A 25,429-nucleotide genomic window follows, 5' to 3' on the forward strand; every position below is an offset into this window, starting at 1 on the left:
AAATAGCACACAGTTGAAAATGTGGATCAATTCAAGTATTTGTGGAGTGCCATCTTAAGTGATTGTTCCCTTGCTAAGGAAAATTTCTCCAGAATTAATAAAGCCAGCCAGGGCCCAGGCCGACTCTGAACAGAGGTCCTTAACCAACATAACATCCATCTCTCCACCAAATTGAAATCTACAGTGAAGTGGTTCTAATATCTTTCCTTTATAGGTCTCAGATGTGGACTCTTTATAGCTGTCATATTGAACAGGTTGAGGAATCACACATGCGCTGCCTCTGCTCAGTAATGAGCATTTTCAGCAGGAAAGAGTGACTATTAAGGCCCTTGAAGAAGCAAACACAACTAGGATTGAGAAAATGGTGCTCAGAGAGCACAACTGAGATGAATCAGACATGTCATCTGAATTAAAAGCCATCATTTCCCTAAATGGATCTAGTATGGGGAACTGAGTCAGGGCAAAAGAAAGAAGAGTTGTCCGCATAAGCATTTGAAAAGTAACCTGAAGAACAGTCTTCAATGGGCTGGCATCATTCTTAAAAAACAAAACAAAACAAAAACTCCTCAAGCGAATGAACAGGGATCACTGGTGGTTTCTAACAAGATCAGCATGTAACAGATTTGCATGTGTTCCACACAATCATTTCCAGGCTGCACTTGAAAGGTGCCCTACAGATGCCTCATTAACGTCATAGATACAGACTTCCCATGCCCTCCGGTTGGCTGGCTCTGTGCATCAGGGTTCAGACTTTGGAGTCATATGCATAGTCATAGATGAGAATTGTTACATCATTGTCAGTGATAGATTACAACCAAAGTCTCAGGCTAAGTTTGGAAGCAAACTTTTGAGAATCCACAAGCAGGGAGAGTATTGCAAAAATAGACATTTAGTTGTGGTGGTCAGAGAGGTTTGTTACTCAGAATAGCACCCTCTCCAGTGCTGTAGATGAAGTCTGATCCTGATTGCATTGAAGTTAGTAGCGAAACTTCCATTGACTTCAGTGGGGACAGGATTTGGCCCATTATTTCAAACAAAATATCAGAAATAAAATATCCAATTATTACTAATATTTTCTTCAGCCTATAGTACATAGATACAGCTTAATTTTGTCAACACTATATATATGAAATGTGTTACATTGAACAGGTATATAACAAATTGCATAGCTATGTGATAAATTTATCATGTACGTCATGTACTTTGGTCTTTATTTAGCATCAGCTGTTTTTGTCCACTAGTATGTATTCCTAGAACTCATTCTAACTATTTAAACTTATGAGCAGCTTTATATAAATGTGATTTATAACAAAATAGTATGTCACTGAAATGCTTCCTTTATCTCCCCCATACCTTGTGGAAAGTCTGCCCTCAAAATTACTCTATCTCAAGATCCAAGATAGGAAAGAGTCATTTCTGAGCCAATGACAGCTACCAATACATAGCTAAACATGTCAGAGTTTTAATGGTCATTCTCCTGGAGGTCTGCAGGCCTAGAATGGGAGTTTTATGTATTTTGTAAGTAGGAAAAGGAGATTATCGATGGAACCTCTCATACTTGTTCCTATCTCTGAAGTAGTCTGTTACATTACATTTGCTACTTTGTTATTCTAAGTAGCCTTACTAGATAAAAGTCTGTAGGTTGCGCTGCATGATTTGTTCTCAATTTTATACTTACTGTGAACCCTGCCAAGTTGAATTCATGGTAAACACACCACTTAGCTTTACAGGAGTTGGGATAGGAAACAAACTCTTAATATAATGTTTAAAACCTCTAAAACAATCATAAAACAATTTCCCTGTTGCAATTCAAGCACTTACTGCCATGAAGCCTTCTGCTGGCCATACAGGGGATTAGTTCTGACCCACCATGGGGTATCCTGTTCTGGCCACTGTCTCACCTGTCTTAGCTCCACTTGCTCCACCTGCTGGCTCTGCACCTGCATCACTTTCAGGACCAAGCTGCCTTCTTCAGGACACTGCCCCCCACAGCGCCCACCACTTTGTTTTCTTACCCCATTTCAGGGATATTAGCAGACCTCAGTCTCACACCTGCCGCCATGTGACCAACTTCACCTAGCCCATGTCTACACTGATGTCCTTCTTTGAAGGGGCATGGAAATGACACGGACCAGGGAATAGCAATGAGGCGCTGCCATGCATATGCAGTGCCTCATTAGCATAATAGCAGCCATGTGATTTTCGAAGCTGCTATCTTTGAAGGGCTGACGGGCAGTCTAGACGCGGGCGCTTTAAAATAAGTGCCCAACTTTGAAATTCCCTTACTCCCAATTCATTTTAGGAGTAAGGGAATTTTGAAGTTGGGCACGTATTTCGAAGTGCCTGCGTCTAGACTGCCTGTCAGCCCTTCAAAGATAGCAGCTTCGAAATTTGTATGGCTGTCATTATGCTAATGAGGAGCTTCATATGCATGGCAGTGCCTGATTGATATTCCCTGGTCTGCATCATTTCCATGCCACCTTCGAAACAGGGGGCTAGTGTAGACACGGCCCTAATGTCCAGTCCCTCACCTTCAGGGCTAGCTGCAGTCTGTATAAGCTGCTCTCCAATGATGACTAGGTACGGTACAAAGGGATGGAGGACCCAGGCTCACCCATTACTCTGGGCCCGAATCCAGGGACCCTCAGGCATCAGCCTTGTCCTGACCTCTTTCACTCTCCACTACTGCCTCCCGTTCCCTGGGCCGCTTTCCTGTGACCCCTGGCACCTTCTTGGTCCTCTTGTTAAGACCTACAGCCTGGTAAATGTCAGGCCAGAGTCTCTCTCTCTAGCTCCCCCAAGCCTGCCAAGCCCAACTCCATCCAAGGTGCTTGTCCTGAGGGAAACAGTCCTGCACTGTCCCTGCTTTGGACCCAACAGCCCACTGCTCTGCTGAGCAGCTTCTTATAAATAGGGCTGCCCCAGCAAGCCACCCTCTAGCTGGTTTCTTATGAGTCTTTTCCTGATTGGCCAGGGCTCTGGGCAGGCTCCCTCCAGCCTGTTTTAACCCCTTCGGGCCAGAGTGAGGCAGTCTCTCCACAACAGTGACCTACACAGAGGACACTGTGGTGACATAGTATGACTTCTGTGAACACATGGCTTGGATGAACTGCTTAACTCACTGAGGTTTTTGTTTGTCTCAAATAAATGCATTCATTCCAAATTTATATCGATAAATCTTTGTACCACACTATGCTGTTATGAGTGTATGCACATCCATATACAGACCCAAATGTGTGTGTGAAGGGATATCCGGTGTCAAGAATGCTGGCATTATTTAGGGATATGTGTACAGTCAAAATACATTGACTTTATATCACTTTAAAGACGAACAAAATAATTTATTAGGTGAGCTTTCGTGAGACAGACCCCCTTTTTCAGACCATAGCCAGACCAGAACAGAGTCAATATTCAAGGCTTAGAGAACCAAAAATAGTAATCAAGGTTGACAAATAATTTTTTTTGAGAATCTTTTTTTCTGATTTGTCAAACTTGCTTACTATTTTTGGTTCTCTGTGCCTTAAATATTGAGTCTGTTCTGGGCTGGCTATGGTCTGAAGAAGTGGGTCTGTCCCACGAAAGCTCACCTAATAAACTGTTTTGCTAGTCTTTAAAGGGCTACTTGGCTGCTTTTTTGTTTTGATAGTGTATAGATTACCGCGGCTTCCTCTCTGTTACTAATCTACTCTGAGTTTAGTGCTGACCCAAATAAAATATTGCAAGAATGAGCTTTCACTAAATCCAACTTACATACTTTCCAGAGAAATCAGTCTAGTGTTGCCATTATCTCCAATGTGCACACTCATCCCTCGTTTAACGAGTACTCATTAAAATGAGGGAGACACGTACCTACCAATGTTCACTAGACAAGTGAACTTCTCACGCTCATACGAGCCAGCCACTGGCAGGGGCTGTGAGACCAGCAGCCCCGGATCTGGCTCTGTACCAGCTGCTGGGTTCCCGGGGCAGGGGGTGTGGGGGTGAGAGCAGCAGCCCTGCAGCTGGCTGTGCTCCAGCCTCAGGGTTCCTGGCCGGGGCATGGGAAGACCCGCAGCCCCATGGCTGGAGCCAAGCCAGCTGCGGGGTCCCTGGCAGGGGAGCGGGGAGACCCCCAGCCCCCTGCCCAGTACCAACATTCCCCCAGCCCACTCCCAACACCCACCCCATCCCGTTCCAACCCTCTGCTGCAGCCAGGGGGAACAAGCCACCACCTCCTCCACCTCAGCCACCTACAGGTTTTAACTCCCCCCCCACCCCTCTCATGGCCTCAAACTGCCCCCAGCCTTTAACCCCCTCCCAACCCCCGGTTCACGTACCCTTTCAAAAGCAGCACCACCTTCTGCCTCTCCAAGATTTGCAATCAATCAGAGTCTTTTACAAGTATTTTAGAAGAAATTTAGCATCCTTCTTACGAGTTTTCGCCTACGAGCAAAAGGTTAGGAACCAATTGTGCTCATAGAGCGAGGGATGAGTATACTAACTTCTGGAGGTCTTGATTTCTCACTTGCACATCAACAGGAAATTCTTTAATTTTTAAAGTTGTCTTAATAATGCCAGCAGTTATCCCTTTTTGCAGAGGTGCGGGGAGAGAATTCAAAATCTTACCACTTCCGGGCAGGGCTTTTTCCAAAGAGTTCGTACTTTATTTCATGACTAACGTTTTCTGTTCTTTCCTTTTTTCCACCTTGCACAGTTCTAAGACTGCTCTTCCTTTGTGTCCAGGAGGTAAGGTCATGAAAATGGAGGTGGTGGGCACCAGTCTGCTTTGGAAAGTCTGCCCAAAAATACACTTTGGGCTTGTGTGCCATGGAGCACTGGTGTATAGCAGCTGTCTACAGAAGTATGAAAAAAGATGGTAATCTGTAATCTGACAAAACTCATATTGAAATCAATGTCAGTTTTACCTGAGAGAGTTGTGGAGATTATAGCTCCTGGGTTTTATAAAGGACTTGATCATAACAAATAACGAGCTCAATTCTTATACTCACACCAGTTTTACACCATTTACTTTAGCGAGTTATTCCTTATTTAAATGTGTGGATATGAATCAGGCTTGCTGGGTGCTCAGCAGAATCTAGTCTCTTAAATGAGTAAGTCTGGAATCTGAGTAGTCACAGGTTTTCTGTTCATTGTCAAAACACAGGATTATGAATAAATAGCTTGCATGAACACACTTTCTAACGGTACAGATAGTGTGCTACCCCTTCTGTCAGTTTTCACAGAAGCTAAAAGAGTTGGACAGAGTCATTTTGGTTTCTTTAGATCAGAATATGTGTTTTGTTCAATCTAGCAGAACAATTATTCTTTAATTTTTGATCCAAATGAATTAAGTGCCAGTGAATGATGCTGTTTTGACAGCCCTGAAAAGCGAAGCCCTCTTTTATATCCACTAAATATATAGAGGTGGCAATGTAAGCTTCTCTGCGTCACAATTCAAATGTACCACAAAACCCTGTCCTGACGTCATTCTTTTAAGGATGTGTTCAAAGTGTAGTCAGAGGTGTGATTCCAGCTTGGGTACCCATATCCACATTACCCTTAAACTCGCGTTCTAAAAATAGCAGTGAAGACACAGACTTGTCATGGACTTCAGAGGGGGCTGTACAACAAGCCTGCCTGGAACCCAGGACCTGCGTTTGTGTTGGTGGCCTGTACTGCCACTTCTTCACTGCTGTCCTTAGGGTATGGTATCTAGATTAAAGCCAGTTTTATATATACCTATTTGAGTTGCATTCACACCTTCAACTGCAGTATAAACATACTCCAGAATGAGAGGGTATTGTAGGGTACAGATCAATGAATTCTTCCTGCAGAAATTCCCAAGACATATCAATCATTGTCTGTTGCCGTGATCAGTACTTGCCTGTTCTCTAAGAACTTGAGTGAGACTCCTGGATTATTTCACACAGGGCACTGGATGGCAGTCAAACAGGAATAGCAGGTCACTACTGATGGGGTTTGGAACTGATGCAGTGACTGTCAGTGAAAGGATCAACTGCAAAACACCCTGCTCTTCTTCTTTATAATAAATGCGATAATTCTAGTGCAATTCTAAATCCATAATGAATAGCAACTACCTATCCATCATTTTGCCAGTTTGGTTCTTCATGTGCCTGCCATCCACTTTGTACAGAGACTGAGTTCAATCCAGTTTAAAAATGGGAGTTAAAAATAAAGAAGAAGAAGAAGAAGAAGAAACAGCTACACAGCCATTAAAAGCAAAATCAATTATTACTTTTAAAAACTACCTGCTTTCAATTAAGTAGGAAATTATCTAACCGGTTACTTAATTTGCTTTGGCTGGCAGTCCCACAACAGCTTTATGCTGAGTGGAGCATGAAATTAAATATGTAACAATTCTCCTAATGGTTATGTTTTTAGAAACAGGTGGAATCATAGGTATTCTGTATAGACAAATAGTGGCTGCTGCTTTAGTACATTTGATATCTAGAAAAATTTAGATTCTTTCAGTATCCAGTTTAAAATAAAATGGTTTATAATAATAATAATAATAACAATAATAATAATAATAGTAATAATCTTTAGGTTAACCAATATAAACATGCAGTAGGAAATTGAATATTTTATTTTTTCAAATTACTTATATGAAGGGAATGGTGCTCTGCTCACATCCTAGGATAGGGCTACGCAGCACAGCTGTTATTTCGAAATAAGTGACCTAGCATATAGATGAAGCAACCATTATATGGAAATAAATTTGAAATGCGTTTGAATTATTGCAGAATTGGTAAACCTCATTTTACAAGGAATAGCGCCTATTTCAAAATCAGTTATGTCAAAGTAGGTCAAAATAGGCATTGGTAAGACACAGAATTGTGCCTATTTCAAAATAAGCCATACTACGTCCAATGGCTCTATTTCAAAATAGGCTCTATGGTTGCTGCAATCCTCTGGAAGTCCTTCTTCCAGAAGATGGCATCTGCACCGAAAATGCAGCCTGAAAGAGCTACCCATCCCTTTGGAAGAGCGTGTCCACACAGCTGTGTGCTCTCTTTCGCAAGGATGGGCTAGGAAATGCCCTGGACAGGGTCACATGGCTGGAAAGCACTTTCAGAAGTGCTGGCCATGTGGGGCATTAAAGGGCTCCTCACAAATACCCACTCCATGCACATGCTGCTGAGGCCGGCTGAACTTTTTACAATGAAGTGGAACCTGTGTCCAGTTCTGACCCTCATTTATGAGAGACATGGACCCACAGCAGCTGCGGACTCCCAGGATTGCCCAGCTACACCTGCTGGCTAACATCCTGGCAGTCCTGCTCTGCTTTCTGCAGGGCTGGAGACCCCACCCCTGCGGCCCTAACCCACCACTGCCCCTGCTGAGGCCTCCCAGGCCCATCCGGCAGGTCTGGACCCACTCTGTTAGCACCGAGTGGTGGGACCGGGTGGTCCTGACCAAGTGGGATGATGCGCACTGGCTGCAGAACTTCAGGATGAGGAGGGGCATCTTCATGGAGCTCTGCACCTGGCTCAGCCCTGTCCTCCAATGCCAGGGCAGCTGCATGCGGCCAGCCCTCTTCATGGAGAAGTGCATGGCCATTGCCTTGTGGAAATTCACAACCCTGGACAGCTACTGCTCCATTGGGCAGCAGTTGAGGGTGGACAAAGCAACCATTGGAGTCACTGTCCTCCAGGTGATTATGACCTTTGCCCCAGCCTGGCACTGGGAGAGGAGGCGGGGCTGCTGGGCGAGTGAGACCCTCGGAACCAGGAGTGCGAGGAGGTGGGGTGGGGGGGAAGGCCTATCCCCAGGGGAACCAGGACACCCCAGCATCGAAGAGGCCCCCTGCTGGAGGGGCTGCCCAGTAGGGGGGTGTGCCCAGAGGGCCTGTTGGGGACAGGACCCTGGAGAGGGCACCCTTGTTCACACCCATGAACCTGCCCACTCTCCATCCCTGCAGGTCACCTGGGCCATCAACTGGGTGCTACTCCAGAGGCTGCTGTGTGTTGAGGATCAGGATGCAGCCATCACAGGATTTGCCACCTTGGCTTTTCCCACTGCTTCGGGGCAATTGATGGCATGCATATTGCCATCAGGCCCCGGCACACAGGGGCGGCCGACTCATCAACAGGAAGGGGTACCACTCCATCATGCTCCAGGCCCTGTTGGATCACTGGGGCTGCTTCATGGATATTTATGTGGGCTGGCCAGGGCGGGCACATGACACGCTCATCTTCAGGGACTCCACCCTAGTCCAGAGCATGTAGGCAGGGACCTACATCCCCCAGCAGGAGTGTGCAATTGGGGACATTGCCACGCCCCTCTGCATGGTGGGATACCTGGCACACTCTCTGCAGCCCTTGCTCATGTGGGTGTACAAGGGCCACCTCACCCCCTCCGAGGAGGTCTTCAGTGCTTGCCTAATGTAGGCACACCACCTCATCGAGTATGCATTTGTATTTTTGAAGGTGAGGTTCAGGTGCCTCCTCACATGCCTCGAATTCAGGGTGGAGAATGTCCCCTGCGTTGTGGCAGCCTGCTGCACCATCCATGACCTGGTCGAGGCCAAGGAGGGGACCATTCCCCAGGGCTGGGTAGCCAGGGCTGGACTTGCCTACAAGCAGCCTGCCATGGCCCCTGACTGTCAGCTCAACTGCGATGGGCTGCTCATCCAAGAAGCCGTCCAGGAAGCCTTCCAACATGGGGCAGAGTGACCTGCATCCAGGCACCCCACACAGGCCTCCTCCCCTCAATAACTGGGGACATGGAGGTGCTCTCAAAAAACCTCAAGCTTGTAATAATAAACACTTGAACATTACAGCAGTAAAGAGCAGAGTCTACTATCTCTGTAGGTGGCAGGGGTAATTATTTACTGGGGGTGGGTTTAACTGGGGGGGGTGATTTCAACTGGGATGGGGGGTGGGACCAGGGTCAGGGGGCACTAATCCAGTGAGGAGGTGGAGCACTGTGAGACATGGCGGCCACGAGAGCCCCTTCTGCCCCAAGCCGGGGGTGCCTGTCAGGGTATGAAGGGGGCTGGGAGCACAGGGAGGTAGGGCTGGGAAGGGGGACCATGCTGCCACTTTAAGTGTGGCTGGAGCACGGTACCATAGAGCTCCACTGGTGCTGTGTAGAGTGTCTCTGCACTCTCTGCAGCTGGCAGACTGTTCTTTCAGAAAAGGGGCTTGTGGAGCAGCTACATGCGCTTTCTTCCAGAGGATTCTGCTGGAGGAGGACACTGTTCCTGAGATGGGAACAGAGTAGGGGCTCCGGAAGAGACACTTTTGTATTTAGATGCTCCCAAGATCTTCTGGAAAAGTGCTGCCTTCTTCTGGATGAATTTGTCAGTGTAGACACGGTCTATCTGTGTAGCAGATTTATTTCAGAATACTTAAGTGCTATTTCAAAGTGCATTTTGGTATGTAGCAGTTTTATTTCGAAATAAGCAATTTCAGAAGAGCTGTTCTGGAATAACTGATTTCAAAATAAGGCTTCTGTGTTGACATACTTCTACTGATGAAACCTTATCTTCGGGATAAACCCTTTATACCATACTATATAGTATCACGGAAGTGTAGGACTCGAAGGGACCTCAGTAAGTCATCTATTCCAGTCCTCTTCACTCAATGCAGGGCTATGTAATAACTAGACTATTCTTGACAGATGTCCAGCTAATCTGTTCTTAAAAACTTCCATTGACTGAGAGTCTACAACACCTCCCCTCACCCCCAGTTAATTTGTACCAGTGTTTAAAACTACATTGATAGGGAATTTTTCTTAATATACAGCCCCATTTGTGTGATGGAGAAACTTAGGCAGAGAAAGTGAAAGTAACTTGCCAAGTTTACCCAGAAGTAAAGGTGGGAACAGGGACCAGGTGTCCTGAGTCTAAGTCCGTTATTCAGTAAGTCACATGGGCATCTGACTTTAAAAAGAAGATAAACATCTTCCTTAGCAATATGGGAACATTTTGAATAACTTCAGGATCATAGTTCAAAGAAGCACACTACGTAGTCCAGGTTTGAGTGACAGAAATAGTAAATGCTTCAGTGTTTGCTTCGTGTATCGACTCAATATTCATTGTCTGCAACATAATTCTTAAAGATTTCTCACCTGCCTCTACAAAAATAACTGAGGACCGATAAGAGGAGCAAGCCATTGCTACAGAAGAAGCATAGCTACTAATAGCAGCTGCCTCTCAGCGGACCATAAAAGCAGACCAGAACGTTTCAGTTAGCCATTAGCCTTCCCAGGAGTCTTCCATTTTTCTCCTTTAAGGAGCCAGCACATCAGATGCCTACAAATAATAAAAACAAATTGTAACTAGGTTACAAAAATTAAAACTGAGAAGGCCTAATTTTCGTTTACATTAAGGTCAATTTACATAGTTCTGGCAATGTCAGTGGCCTTATAAATAAGATTCTCAAACAAGCACCAATGATAACCTTAAGCCATCTCAGCTAATACTTACCATTGAGGTCAGCTCCCCTTCATCATTGTCTTCAGTCAGAGCTGCTGAGAAGAAGAATCATCTGTTCTCACTCAGTATTTTCCATTGATGCTGACTACCATCTATCTGCTCTCTACCCCACCAGAATCACAGGCAGCATCTTCATTAAAGTAAAAGCTAATGTAAACACATGAAGGCATTAAAGTAGATAGGAAGCTCGGATGAGTGTTACTGAAAAATGTTAAAGTGCACTTTGTTGCTCAGACTTTAGTTTTATAAATATCTAAATGTTATATGAGTCGCGAATCCAGCTTTATTTACATAAAATATTTACACACGAAGCCAGACAATTTCACAGCTTTAAAATGCATTTTCCTGTTAGATTAATCTTTTCATATGCTAACCACATTACAAGTAAACATTTTCATAGTCTCCTCTACATGAATGTGGCTAACAGCTTCCTTGTTATTTTATAGTTACAGCATTTCAAATATATCCCATTTTGACATGGTTAGGCAACCTGCCAGTTTTTACCACTAAATTATAGCCGAGAAAACACTCCAAAGAATTTGATTAGTTTTCTTCTTTCTCTCTGTGTGTAGGGAAGACAAAATTATATTGAAAATGGAAGTTAGGTTTGAAATAATTACAGCTATCCATATTCATAGTGTTAAAAATGTTCACAAATTTTGGAATTGTATCTTATTTCTAATATTGCTTTCTCTTGGTGGTCTATTTTTCATTTTTATCAACATCTTCTATAGAAACACTTGAAAATGAAAATCACAAAGCTGGACAAGAGCTAAGATGTTGGGCTATGAAGTTCAGGGAATTAGTAATGGGCAATGGAGTCTTTCCTTTGCTAGTTCTATAGCACCTTCAATTCAAGGATCTGAAATTCTTCACAAGCATTAATGAAGAAATTGCACAACAGTCCTCTGAGGTAGGTAAGACTATTAATATTTTACGTTTGTGGAAGCTGAGATATGGAGAGATTAAGTGATCTGAACACAGTGAAATAGCAAATCAGTGCTATGAATGGGACTAGAAATTTGAGCTCTTGATTCCTCAAGATTCCTCTTTGTTTCTTTGTTTCCTTTGCTATTGCTTCTAGTGGCTCTCAGCCAGGGGTACACATGCCCCTGCTGCTTCATAGGGGTCTTCCAGGATTACGTCAAATCAAAACGGGAGTCAAACCAGACTGTTTCACTGCCCTAGTACTTTTCTGCATCTTCATCACCATGACTCGTCACCTCAGTGATGACAAGCTTCCAGATGTTGTGAAGATTGTCTATAGAACAAATGGGGGACTGAAGGCTAAAAGCAAAAACTCCTTGATCATGGAGCTCCAGTGTGTGGATGACAACATGGTTGCTTCTCTTTCTCCTGTAGCCCTTCAGACCATCTTAAGCACCTTCTCCAAAGAATACGAACATCTCGACTTCACACTGAACATCAAAAAGACCAAGATGCTCCACAAACCCTTGCTGAAGGGACAATCTCATGCACTTGCTCCCATGGACAGTGCCTTGCCCTGCCCCCAGGAGGGAGGGGTGGGGGGCGGACCACACCAAGGGGCCACCCACACGGCCACCATGCCCACAGACGGGGAATGGGAGACAGGGGATGGGGACCTGGCATCCACAGGGGGCATAGGCCATGGGGCTGGGCTCAATACTCACAGCCTTCCTCTCTCTTCTCCTCTGTTTCCACAGCTGCACCATCTGAGGGCCAGGAGAGTCTTGCCGCATCCATGGTCCTGGATAGGCCCCTGGAGGCGACAGATGGCAGCCAGTGGGAGGAGCCTACAGTGCCCCTGCAGGCCTGCTTGTGGCAGGGATGGGGTGGCTGGCAGAGGACCCCCACACAGCTGCCTCCCTCCAGCACCAGGTGGAACTGTTGGAGCAGCACCTCCTCTTCGAGGATGGGGAGGAGGCCGGGTGCTGGGCTGTACGGGGGAAGTCCATGGACACATTTAATGATATTGTGGCCTCATACCAGGAGCTGGTGGCCCAGTTGCTGCCTTCTGTCCCACCCACTGCCAGCCCCCCCAGAACAGAAGCCTGCTGGGGCTGAACACCAAGGTGGGATCCCACCCTGCCCATACCTGCTGTTCCTCCCAGCTCTTGTCAAAATGTCGCAACAGGGCCTCCTGGACCTGCACCCCTTCCTGATGGGCCTGCCGAGTAGGGGCGGCCGCTGGCTGGGGGTAGCCTGTGCCGGCCTTGAGCACCCACGCTTGCATGAAGACCTCCCCCTTACTCTCCACAATGTTGTGGAGCGGGCAGCAGGCACCCATTACCTGGGGGACATTGAGAAGGCCGTCATGCAAGTGGGCCAGGAGGCTGCACCACCAGCCCTTGAGATGCCCAAAGGTCCACTAACCTACATGCCGGGTGTGGTTCAGCTGGTCGTTGAAGCAGTCCTGGCTGGCAGTGAGGTGGCCCACGTAAGGGGTGCAGGAGCCAGGGCTGGAGTGGGTATGCTGTATCTGTCACCAGGCAGTGGGGCATGGTTGCGTCCCACAGCAGGATCTCCCTCTGGGGGATATACGTCTCTGCCTCAAGCCAGTGGCACAGGCCCAAGTTCCAGAACACACAGGCATCATGGGTGCAGCTGGGCCAGCCCACATAAATGTCCTGGAAGCAGCCCCAGCTGTACACCATGGTTTGCAGGACCACTGAGTGGTAGCCCTTCCTGTTTAAAAACTGTCCACCACTGTGCTCCGGGGCGCAGATTGAGGGCCCCAAAGCAATTCAGGAACCCCATTGTGATGAAGCCTGAAACAGCCGCATCCAGGTGCCTGATTTGGATGACTCTTTGGAGCAGCAGGGCATTGAGCAAATGGACCACCTGTGGGGAGGGGACATAGGCACTTGTGAGGGTGTGCAGGCTGTGCCTGGCCCCTCAGGCTCCCACCCTGGCTATCCTCCCCTGTCCCCCCTGGACCCCCATCCTGGCCACCCTCCCCGTCCCTCCACCCCCCAATGGGTGCATGCCTGGGCCTCCTTAACTCCACAACAATGGCTCCAACTGTGGCCTTGCCTACACTGAATTCGTGTCCAATGGAGTGGAGTGGCCAGCTTCCAGACAGCTATTGCAACCCTCTTCCCATGGGGAGGGCGTGCTGCATTTGGGTGTCCTAGTGCTTCAGGACAGGTGTCAGCCACAGGCAGAGCTCCAGGAATGTCTGCCACCTCATCCGAAAATTCCAGAGCCACATGTTGTCCCACTCCCCCATGACTAGGTGCTCCCACCACTCGGAGTGGGTGGGGTGGCTCCATAGCTGGCAGAGCACCTGGTGATGCGGGGGCCAGGTGGACCTGATGGTCTGTGGCGTGCCCTTCTGCTCATGGGGGGCACTTCGCTGCTAGGAGCTTCTGGGTGCCCACCTGTGCAGCGCTAGCAGGCTGCCTGCTCCACGGGTGTCAGCCTGCAGGATATTGACACTCTTGTTTGAGGTCCTTTCGATGTGCGGCATCGCTATTTTGACATTGCACGTCGACGGCGCCAGCCCTGGTGGGTGTGTGGACACTATGGCTATGTCTACACTAGCCCCAAACTTTGAAATGGCCAAGTAAATGGCCATTTCAAAGTTTACTAATGAAGCGCTGAAATACATATTCAGCACCTCATTAGCATGCGGGCGGCCGCGGCACTTCGAAATTGACGCGCCTTGCCGCCGCGCGGCTCATCCACACGGGGCTGCTTTTCTAAAGGACCCCGCCTACTTCGAAGTCCCCTTATTCCTGTGAGCAGATGGGAATAAGGGGACTTCGAAGTAGGTGGGGTCCTTTTGAAAAGGAGCCCTGTTGGGATGAGCCGTGCGGCGGCAAGCCGTGTCAATTTCGAAGTGCCGTGGCCGCCCGCATGCTAATGAAGTGCTGAATATGCATGTCAGCGCTTCATTAGTAAACTTCAAAATGGCCATTTCCATGGCCATTTTGAAGTTTGGGGCTAGTGTAGACGCGGCCTATGTGTCAAAGTAGCATATTTCCATGTCACTGCTTTGAAATATGTTACTTCCAAGTAGTGCTCTAGCGTAGATGTTGCCTCATTGACAGACAGGAGAATTAAGCCTGTTAATGAGTGAGCTTCAATTTATGCTAATGAATTAGTTCTGAACAGTTTTTAGATTGTGACATTTAAAACTGCCGCACTTAAAGAAAATCTTTAAAATCATGGTGTTGTCCGTTGCATGAGTTAATGCATAAGAATTAAATACAGTGTAATAAGCATGTGTTATAGCCATGAAGGACAAAATTCAGCTAGTCTGAAAAAAAGATTAAATTGTTTTAGGATGGCTTATATAAGTGCTCCTCACCAGAATTCATACGTGTGACATTTTGGAAGAGGCCAAAGCAGATGACTGGGGCAAGGTCCCATGTTCATCTGTCTGTCTGAAGATTTTAAAGGTTGGGATTATAATCTATTTACTTGACAAATTTCTTCGAAAAAATGCTTACAAGGAATTCACGTGCTTGTGCTAATAATAAAGGATATTGTGATGGGTCACCTGGCCTACACTGGGCTCTAAAGAGTTAATGGAGCCCTCCAGAGTCTGAGCAGAAGGCAGCCAGTCAGAGAAGGACAGAGAGGAGCAGTCAGTCGGGGCTTGGTGGGCCTATGTAAGAAGAGCTGCTGGGCAGAGCAGCTTCAGTAGCAGCCTTGAGCTTGAGGAGGGAAAGGATGTCTCCTCGTAGGAGGAAGATGTCCTAGTGTCCTGGATGCAGCAGTGCTGCTAGCAGTGGCCAGGGGAGGAGCTGATGAGGGGTTTGGATTGGCTGCAGGAATTTGCAGGCTGAGCCCCTAAGGCAAAGGTGAAGGTGCTGGGGGGTGTGGGAAGTGGCCCAGGGAAAGGTACTCAGAGTTTAGAGAAGGTGCAGCACATGGCTTCCATCTACAGTGTCCTTGGGGCAGGGGTTGGCCTGCATGTTCCCACCTCCCCCTGCTGCTGAGGAAGTGGCCATAAAATTTGCTGCAGTTGCCACTGAAGGAAGTGGCTGGAGAGCAGAGTGCAGCTCCCCCAGCACTGGGGAGAACAGAGTATGATAAGGCTGGAGGGCTGCATCATAAAGAGGATGCCACAGTCCTGGGAGTGACGTGGGTCCTCCAACAAAAGAGACGACGGTGAGACGCCATCAGACGATGCAACACTGGCTGCCAGAGCTAATCACTGAGCAGTGCCGCCGTGGTGAGTCACATCCCTTAAGTAATACACACATCTTCTCTCTGTCAGTGTTGCGGTGACTTAACAAACTACCCCAGAAGAGAGCTTCTTAGCTGAGTGATGGCTTGGTAAGGCTCTGTTGCTTATTATTGCTACAAACATTATGTACAGTAAGGGAATGGATACAGTACAGTTAGACACGTGCAGCTCACCTATGCTGGTTGGTGTGTATCAGTTGCCTCCAGTTCAAGGGGCTCAGGTGGTCAGTGTGGCTCGACCTGAAGATACTGGGGGTGTGGCAACACCCCTGGCTTCAAGGTACTTCCATCATGCACTGGGTTTACAGTTTGGCTCAATGGCTTTCAGTATCTCCGCTATACAAATGCTGCTAGCATCCTGCAGCTGGCTGTTTAATTGTGGTGTAGGGGTTCAGGTTTGGGCCGCAACCTGAGCTTTGGGATCCTGCCTCATCACAAGGTCCTAGAGCTCACACCCCACTCCATTCTACACTGCAGTAAAACAGCCCTTGAGCCTGTGTGAGCCCCAGTTAGCCTATAGGTTAAAACTGCAATGGAGATATACCCAAAGGTAGCCTTCAGTTGTGAGTGGTGATCTAAACTTTCATATTGGGTGGATAGCACATGTGATACACTGAGTCTTCAAACTGCGTTCTTCTTAGTGTTTTAAAAGTTGACAGTGTCTATATAGCATTCAAAAAATAGCTAAGGAAAATGTAATGCTTCCAGAGAGGACAGAATATGGGGAGGGTTGGTAATGCACACACAAAAATTTATGTTTAAGCAGGACAGTAAAAATATCTGCTTTTACTGCTCTTATTTACGTATGTCATGCATCAGTGGGAAAAGTGACCTGTGAGTGCCTCTTTTATGCCTACGTATAAATGTGATTTTGCTTCCATTTAAGTGAATGGTAAAACACACATAGGCTTCTGTAGTGAAGGGTCATATCCTAAATGCTGCAGTCCTACAAATATTTACTGATATAGATAGGTCTTATTCAAACATTTATTTATTCCCAATGGAGTAAATAGAAGGGGGGAAGAACCAAAGTTGGATGTCATTTGGATTACATGATGGATTTGTGTTATGCCATCAGGTGTTCAGACACCACAAGGTATAAATAGCATGAATTTATTATAAACAAGGGATATTAATAAAGTCATTGAACAAAATGTTTATTGTCTACTCAGGTTAAATACATTTCCTTTTCCTTTTATGATATTATGGTGACTACACCTAAACAGTTCTGTCTACAGCATGAAATGTGGAAAGTAAAAATACAGAACTAGGAGTATTCAGCCAGGTGTGGAACTTAACTGGTTGATCATCCCTCATTGATTATGGTTAAGCACTATTAAAATAGAGGTGCATGGCATTTCCTGGGGATTAATAACTGGTAGGGAGGAGTTAATGGCCTGAGGTGTGGCTGAGAGCAATTAACCCCAGCTGGTCATTAATCCTCATTATAAAGCACTGAAACTCCGCTCACCAAATACAGCAAAGGACAAATCAATACTCTATGATTTTTGCTGGTGCCAATTCTCCTTAGAGATCTATTGAAACCTGTACTGTAATTTTTGGATTAGGTGCTATAGCTCTCACTGAGGCAGAACTCCAGTTCATGGTAGATTTGTCTATAAATTACAATTGAGTGAGAACTGTAGGACTTGGTTCTTAATGTGTAAATGGGAGCAGAAATTATAGCAACTGTAGTCTGGGCACCTATAAGAAGCATCTAGAGACACCAAGAGCTTTCAGCATGTTCCAATACCAAATTACATTAAGGGGAGGTGAGTTAAAAATAACAAACTGTTTCAAGCTCACAAAAATTACTTTCAAATAACATGCTACGATGTAATCTTGTCTCCTGTGAGCTGTAATTCTTGGGTCTAACTTTCACTTGTTGGGTTTAGTGTGCGGGGGCCTTAAGCAAGGGTGATGGTGGTGGTCTGTGACATAAGGGAGGCTGGACTAGATTATTTGGTGACCCCTTCTGGTTTTATATCCTAAAATTCAAACTTGGTTGGCATTTCAGTACTCAACATATGTAAAAAGGCTCTTCTTCCTCTTTTGTACTGATGTTATAAAGCATTTTCTCTGATTATATTGTTCCAAAAGCCAGTCCTGTATGATTTGGTATGAAAAGTATTTTAAATAATTCTGAAGTCATTTGTAAATATTTTTAATATTATAAAGGTAAAAATTAGGAACAAGATTTTTAAAAGTTTATCACTTTGATGCATGCAAGAAATGTACATCACTGTATTGCACTACACATATCAAATTAAGAGTCAGCTCATGGGGTAGATTGTGTAATTGTCATGTCATCATGTATAGAATACATTTTTTTTTAAAAAGACTGAAGAGTATTTGTTCTTGAATGCTCCTTACTTTAGTAAAACTTTAACCTACTAAGAATGTTGCTTAAAGAAAAGCTACAATAATAAAGTCTTTCTTTCAGGCTCATATTCTGCCCTGTTACATCCATACAATGCTGCATTAACTACAGACATGAATAGTGAAACTGAGGAGAAAAGAGAGCCCTTAGTCCTTGGTCAGGCCAACAGTGAAAATGGCATTCGCTACTTCCTTGAATCTTGTCTAGTGTAATGGTATCAATTATAATAGCATTTTCTACCCGCATTGCCTAAGTAAAAATAATCACACAAAACGCCTGGCATTGGAGAATCAGGTCTTGTGGGATTGACCTGAGCATATACTAGTCCACTGAAGTAAGTGGAGGTTTTGCCTTTCGATGCAAGGTTTTGGCTTCTCCAGTATGCTCTAAAAACAGAACCAACAAGTCTCACCTCGCAGCCTGATAATCAGGCTGAAAAACTGATTTCTGTGAAGAAGGAAAGAAAAAAGCACTTTACCTCTTCAAAATGGATGCTCAGCTATGCACCGGTGAACCACAAGTATTTTAAGAAGTGTGTCTGAAATGGTAAGGGCCTATCTCCCTGAAGTGCTCTTCTTACCTGGTGGGGATTAAATGAAGAGATCACTATGGAGTTAGGGTTCAAGCCTGCCACCTATCCTCATATATATTGGCTATATCTACACTAGAGGATTCTGTCGATTTGCTCTGTCGACAGAGAGCGGCCAGACTGCCTGGCTGCTCTTGACAGACCAGCCAACCGAAAGCACACCAGACAGGGCTACCCAGTGACTCGGAAGCCCTGTCTGTCGACAGAGGGGCCATCAGAGTTTCCACACAGCGTTTTTGTCAGATTCTGTCAAGAAAAGCGTTCTGCCTCATGGGGACTTGGCAGAAGGCTGCTGGCAAAGGTGGCGAGTCCTGTTGACAGAATGCATTTTAGAGTGGACACTCCATGGGCTTTGTTGACAACCCCTATTTTGAATATGGGGATTACTTTAGAAAGAGCTGCGTCTACACTGCTTTTCTTCTTCTGAAAGAAGAATGTGCAGATGGAGGACCAGATATGTGTCTGTCTCATTTGCATTTTCACCTTCCTTTATTTGCATGCCTCTTTCAAAAGAGGAATGCTCGCGTAGATGTAGCCCCAAAGAACATTGTCATCAACCATGACTGGTTATGATTCTGTTCTGACTATAAACATACGTCCTGTTTAATTCTTAGGTGCTGGGTAAGAGGGTGTCTTTTTTTACCCTTCTACTTATATCCTCAAAGTTCATTTTCTTTTCTCAGAATATAGCTCCTATCACTTTTTCTTCCTCTGTGCTCTTCCCTTTTGACTTCCTATCTCTCCAACTTTGCATGCAAACATGTATCCATTGTGTTAGACTGCAATACTTAATTTGCATGCCGACAGAGAGACAGGTGGATAAACAGCTTTTGTCTGGCAGGAAACTAGTTTGTCCATCTCTGATGAAATACAAAAGCTAAAGCTGAGTTTACACTGGCACTTCACTGCACTGTAACTTTTTGGCTCAGGGGTGTGAAAAAACATCTCCTTGACTGCAGCAAGTTTCAGCACTGTAATCATGTGAATTGGGCTACAGATCTTTAAACTTTTAAGCATAGACAACAACCAGAAATGGTATTTTCAGTATTAATACATCATTCCTTATATAGTATCTCTACCTTTCATAACAATGACTAGTGTGACCCTGGCTTTCATTTAAGACCTTACATGACATTCTTCGGTGTATTAGAATGCACATACTTGAATCAGGATATTTTTTGTAACCGTCTTGCCAGCTGTCAGTGAGAAATTCTTGAGTCACTCACAGTCCTGGAAATATTTTCTTGCTTTTGGTAGAGCAACTCACATGAGAAAAGGCAGGCATGTGTTTACAGAATCAGGGCCAAAAGGAACAGTCGCAGGATAAGTAGATTACTATTTTTTCAAACAAATCCAAGCACCCTAAAACTATTATTTAATCAGGTCTCGGCATATTATTATTATTATTAGAGCTGTAGAAATAATACTCACATATTAACTCCGTGTGAATGGTAACTGTAGTGCTGGTGGGGATTAAGGAGTGTGATAAGAAGCAAAAGAGTGTTAAAAAAACTAGTAACATTTAGTGGAGACAAAAGTATTTCACTCTGCCGTAGGGCTGCTGTGAAGCTGCTGAGCTATTTTTAGTTTGGGAATAGTTCAGAATATTTTACTGAATGTTTTGTGGTTGCCTGACATCTCGGGGATAATATTTTTCTTCAGGAATGCATCCTCTCTTTCCATTCTTGTTGTCGCATTCACAGCGGCATTGGATTAATGTCTTGCATTACATTCTTAGTTCTAACTGCCAGCAGTACCGCTGTTACTGTACTCACTGAAACCCAGCGTGACACTGCACACCACATTTTTCATGGTGATGTTGTGTGGCTATGAAAAGGTCTGTAACGTCTCAATGGAAAAGTTACGATTTGCTGAATATGATCTCATTTATATGCATGTATCGTGTTTGTATCTGAAGTTATGAATATTGACTATGTCTGTGTTTCACATGCTGTCAGACCTGGGCAACTCCCACTAGACAAAATTCTTCCAGTCTAGATAGTTGGCTGTGAAGAGCCTTGTGATGTAGCATCTCTCTACTCTTTATAGAAATAGGTTTTTGTATATGAATATGCCTAACTTAAATATGCTTTATGCAAAATGTGGCATGAAACTTGTCATTGAAAAACTTGTAATTCGCTAAATGTAAATATTCCGTTTGTGTGCACATATCATTCCTCTTTGAAATTCCTATTGTATTTGAAGTTAGAAGTATGGAGTATAAAATTGTTTAGACGTGCTACTGAAGGTCATTAGTAGTACTCAAGGAACTTCATGGCCCAGTACCCATGACAGTGATTTGTGAATAGTCATGTTATTCCTATAAGCTTGGACCTTGGTTAGTCCTTCGAAGACATATGGCCAGATCACCTGTTGCTGGAACCCTTTTTGGATGAGAGATGTTTTCATAGGAGTGGGAAAAGTGTTGAAACCAAACACAAAGGATTCACACCCTGGGGCAAAACCTGTTTATAGACAGGGAACCAAACAGTAGGACCAGTGGGCAGAAAGAAGGACCTCCTCTTATTACCACTCAGATGTTGGCTGGAAATAACTAAGACTGAAAAGGGGGCTGGCTCATGCCCATGCCAGGAGACTTCCCAGTTTATGAGGAAAGATAATTAGCACTACTGTTAGGGTAAGAGACTGCAAGTACAAGTTTCTTAGAGTATTAAGCTTCTCTGGTGTGTTTTGTTCTATTTACCTTAATAACTTACTATGATTTGTCTGTTATCTGCAACTGCACCTGAGGAAAAACATTAGGCCTTAGGAGAATCTTATCCCCCACCTGGTAACCCTTCTTGAACTCTCTAAACCACCTATAAATAATGGCTGCTATGATTTAGCAAGGTACACAAGGGCATGCATGTGACCCTGGACTCCACTTTGGGATGTCTGTATTTTTCCACAAACTGATCTGGGAAACAAGTTTAAAACAAAGGATTCATACTGTAAGCTAAAGCTGTTTAAGGAAAGGAGTGGCAGCAGCTATGGTTCTTCACTCCCTACGCTAGAAGACTCCTGGAAACACCTAGCTACGTCTACACTACAGCGATCTGTTGACAGAAGTTACTTTTGGAAGAGATCTTCCGGCAAAACTCCTGCTGACAGATCACATACCCACACAAAAACAGATCAAAAGAGCAATCTGCTCTGTTGATGAGATAGCAGCTGGGCAGTCTGGCTGCTCTCCGACAGAATGGCCAACCAGAAGTTTAGCAAACAGGGCTTCCCAGTGAACTGGAAGCTCTGTCTGTCGATAGGGGGCTTGAAGCAAAAACCAATTCTTAACAGGTTTTATTTTTTTCTTTGAGCAGTGTAAACCAGATGCTGGATTATTGCATGATAATTTTTATTTTTCTGAATTCCTGATCTTTTTGTCCATATTACATTTGTTTCATTGTTTGCATGTTCATTCTGGGTTACATTCCTTATTCTTCATGTTTACTTCTTGGATTATAAACTCAGAGTCTTCACTAATTTCAGAAATGCCATCAACACATGTAAGGCAGTGTGTCTATTTAGCGTCATGTGATTTTTATGTCTATTTTTAGGTTTTTGACTGTTTGCTCCCAATTAAAGGGGAAGAATTTTGTAATAGTATTGGTCTGGAGTACTTTTTCTCACACATGTTCTCGATCCCGGCCTTCAGGGCACACGTCCAAATTCCTATGTTCCTATGACATCAACATACAGTAGCTTTGTTGACTGCAGTGGAGCTTCTCTTGATTTAAACTTTTATACTAGAGAACTAGGCCCAAGGTATCTTTGAATAAATACTTCAATATATTTCAGTTTCTTAGACCAGCTTAAATATCACTCCCATAGTAATATAATTGTTCATATATTTCTACTACTACTTTTCTTCCAGAACGTCTGAACTACTCTTCATTTCATCAAGTCCAGGGCTTCTCAAAGTTGAGAACTTTTTTGCCCCTCAGTCTTTAGCTGACCGTATCAGAGTGTGATTCACTGACTGTTAGTTCAATGGGCGATGTATAACAGCTTTGTTACAGGCCCAGAATAACATTTGAATGTTGTTGGTATTCTTTCTCCTGGACTCCCAAATGTGTGTGATTCTCACCCTGACATTTAACAGATTTGACTGGAATGGAGTTGAAAACAGAGCGTGGCTCATATTTCAAAGAAAGCCCTCTTCCTTACTCAAACAAGGCTTTTCCTGTCTGTCCCATCCAGTGTAAAAAAACTAACAAACCACCATATATTAAGAGAGACAAAAGACAACTGAATGTGATGGGCTAAAATTCATTTCAGAAATAAACATATGTAATTCACTGAACAACTGAATAGGGTTTGTGTTGGAAATTAATATGGCTGGTTCATCCTCAGTCTAAGAGGATGACAACTGTGGAAAAAATACCAGCCTTCCAGAAATGCTACAAGGAATCTAGATGTAAATTTGCTGCGTCTTTGTGTCTGTTGCAACCAAATAGTGCACCCACACAAGTTTGGTAGCAAATGTTTCAGGCACGGCAGATAGAGATCAGACCATATGAATGCGCAGCAGCATCCACCTGTAGTGTCAGAGAATTCTTAGTGAACCACTATGGGAAATGAAATGGATTCTTTTTTCAGTCAGGTGAGTGAAGGCAGCAGTTAGGCTTACTTCTTTCCTTATCTGAAAGCTTCTTGCATTACCTCCTGAGCAGGAATTAAAGACAATTGCTCCCTTTGTAGTTCCCCTAAGTGGAAAGATAGCTCTTAGATAATGATGCTAGTCAACCCAGGAAGTGTAGCTGAGGGAGCATGCTCCTTGTTTGCTCTGGCAGAAAGTCTCCTAGAATTACTGGTGATGGTGTGTCTTACATCGAATCCACTACTAGTTAATACCTTAAAAGCACACTTGAGACCATAAATAGTTGTGAGAGGGCAGAGAGCCTTTTTTTTTTACCTATTCTGTTTTAAATTTGGGAGTTATTCCATAATTTTTGTGTATTTCTGAGATGAGATCAAAATTGGGATCTAAAATGCTATAATTAGTTAGATGGTAATGTATGTTGTTAAATAAAAATGTGGTCTCTCATGATGAATTCACCTCATTTCATGCTTATCGTAGGACATCTAATTTGTAGGTCATCATATAGTGAGTATATCATAGATTCAGTAGCCAGATATATAAAATATATGTAATTACATGACAGGTGTCAAATCATTAGCTATTTATTAACTGCAGCTCACATCTGCAAAACACTTTTAGTCAATATAACAACTTTTCTCTGTAAGTTAAATGCTCTAAATTGTGAGGTTGTGTTATTGTTTCTTGTGAGAATGGTAAGAAACGTATGCTATTATTGCTCCTCACTTTTGAAATAACACTTTTGAAAGCTAACAACTGATATTCTTGTGCAGGTTGAAAGAGACACAAAGAGAAAAGCAGAATGCTTCCCCTTGGGGTTCTTGAATCAGCTCCAACTTTGAGTTACATTTTTGTCCCCATAGAGATTGCACAGTAGCTCATAAATCCAGTACTGTATTGCCAAATTTACCTCACCAGGTATTGGTGGCAGGAAGGGATGGGAACGGCTTGTGCCGGGTCAAGGAGAAACTGTGGCTAGAGTGCAATATGGTCCTGGACTAGTGGAATGGCATTATTCTATAGAGATACTTCGTATACAATTATAATGATAATTTATGAACATAGAAATTTGGAGATGTGCCCTGAAGGCAGAGATTGGGAACATGGGAGAGCTGTGTGACAGGTCACCAGGTGCTCCAGGTTGCTTTCTTAAAAATGTTGTTCCTTTCTCATTTACTGCTTTTATTTAAGGAATCCAAGATACATAAGCTAGGTGGCATAACTTAGAGCAGCCTACAAGCTGCTCTAATGTGCACCGTCACATTCAAACACCAGCCAGTCTCATGATCAGGGAGAGCAGAGAGCTGGCCTGAAAATCGCAATTGCCTCACTCCACACAACTGTGAGTATCAATTCTGTCCTTTTCCTTAGACTGTTTCAGTGGCTTTTGAACTATGTATCTATAATGTAGTGTAAACTACTACTACAACTCTTCTCATCTGAACAGTATAATTTATCAGTAATAAAGGCTTACTACACAAACTTTAATTTTGTTCGAAAAGTATTATTTGTGGATTGAGGAACATTCTGCCAGAAGTGTACTAAACTCACACTACTTATCTAAAATCCCTGTTAACAGTTTCCCAGTCAGATGGTGAGCTTATAATGAAACGTATTCTTTACAAATTGCTGCTAATGCTAGTCAGCAAGACTTAGGAGCACTTCAAGCAATAAGGACTTAAATTCCTGAATATTATGATCCTGAATTAAATCCAAGGCAGTAGTAGTTATAGCTCCGAGGTAGGGTTGGTTTCTAGATTAATAAAGTGTGGATCTACTCTGAAAATTTGTAAAATGGCATTTTTGAATAACAGTGTTTACTCAAAATCACTGATGTTAGAGATAAAAATAAGGTTTCTCTGCTTTTTACTCCTATTAGGACCTGCAGAACCCAGCACAACTACAAGTACCTGAGCTGTGATTATTATTACTATTATTATTATTATTATTCCATTGTATGCATTGGCAACAGGCCTAACAGCTATGTTCCAGTGCAGAAGTACCTATGCAGGCTCACTGACCAACACAGATGACTGCACCAAAGTTACTGAAGAAATAATCAACAATCCTACTTTGGGCTACAGTGATGCGCAAGATGGCGGAAAGCTCCATTTAATTATTTTAAGCCAAGTTTTTGTAAACTGAACACATTTTGATGCAGAAATAATTGAAAGCCTCCATAATCAAGGGGTCCCATACTTCTATAGCCCTGCAAATCCGCAAATATCCATTTTATATCCACAG

This window comes from Carettochelys insculpta, chromosome 2 (assembly GCF_033958435.1).
Source record: "Carettochelys insculpta isolate YL-2023 chromosome 2, ASM3395843v1, whole genome shotgun sequence".
NCBI classification, from domain to species: domain Eukaryota; kingdom Metazoa; phylum Chordata; order Testudines; family Carettochelyidae; genus Carettochelys; species Carettochelys insculpta.